This window comes from Octopus bimaculoides, chromosome 6 (assembly GCF_001194135.2).
Source record: "Octopus bimaculoides isolate UCB-OBI-ISO-001 chromosome 6, ASM119413v2, whole genome shotgun sequence".
NCBI lineage: Eukaryota > Metazoa > Mollusca > Cephalopoda > Octopoda > Octopodidae > Octopus > Octopus bimaculoides.
The window spans coordinates 12,133,791-12,134,917 of NC_068986.1; the positions used below are offsets into that span (position 1 = coordinate 12,133,791).

At 47.2% G+C, this 1,127-nt stretch overlaps 1 protein-coding gene across 1 annotated transcript in view; it reads right to left on the minus strand.

Annotated features, from left to right (window-relative positions):
• LOC106879285 (caveolin-3) overlaps positions 1-1,127 on the minus strand; it is a 121,671-nt gene that overhangs the window by 93,336 nt on the left and 27,208 nt on the right. The gene's annotated exons all lie outside the window — the stretch shown is intronic.

Here is a 1,127-nt window from a genome sequence, read left to right on the forward strand (position 1 = left end):
TATATACATACATACATATACACAACGGGCTTCTTTCAGTTTCCGTCTACCAAATCCACTCATAAGGCTTTGGTCGGCCCGAGGCTATAGTAGAAGACACTTGCCCAAGGTTACACGCAGTGGGACTGAACCCGGAACCATGTGGTTGGTAAGCAAGCTACTTAGCCGGTACTTCGTCAGTTACGACGATGAGGGTTCCAGTTGATCTGATCAACGGAACAGCCTGCTCGTGAAAATAATGTGCAAGAACTTAAGCACTCTACCGCCTCCTGTACCCTTAACGTAGTTCTCGGGGAGATTCAGCGTGACACAGTGTGACAAGGCTGGCCCTTTGAAATACAGGTACTACTCATTATTACCAGCTTAGTGGACTGGAGCAACGTGAGATAAGTATCTTGCTCAAGGACACGATGCATCACCGGGAATTGAACTCAGGACCTTACAATCGTGAGCCATATATACATCATTTATCTTTCTTTTACTTGTTTCAGTCGTTGGACTGCGGCCATGCTGTGGCACAGCCTCGAAGAATTTTAGTGGAACGAATCGAACGCAGTACCTTTTTTTCTATAAAGCATGTCCCTTGTTCTGTCGCTGGCTTTTGCCGAACCGCTAAGTTACCTGGACGTAAAGACAACCAACACTAGTTGTCAACCGGCGATGGGGGACAAACACAAACGATACACAAGTGCACACACGCGTGCGCGTATGTATGTATGTATGTATGTATGTATGTATGTATGTATGTATGTATGTATGTATGTATCTATCTCTCTGCCTATCTATCTATCTATCTATCGATCCGTCCGTCTGTCTGTCTACCTACCTGCCTGCCTGTCCGTCCATCCATCTGTCCATCTATCTATCTATCTATCTATCTGGCTAATGTGTATATCGCATCAGTCATCGATTACCGCCTGACCGTCGTGCCTTGTCCCGATGCCACCATCACGAAACTAGAACGCATACTTTTCCGCTTTCTGTGGAAGGGTGGCGTTCCGATGGTGAGGCGATCCATTTGCTGTCAACAACCGTTACGTGGAGGACTGGGGATGCCGTGGTTAATGATGCGCAGACATGCGCTGAGACTGCGGCATCTCTGGAACTTCATTGACGACGGTGAACAG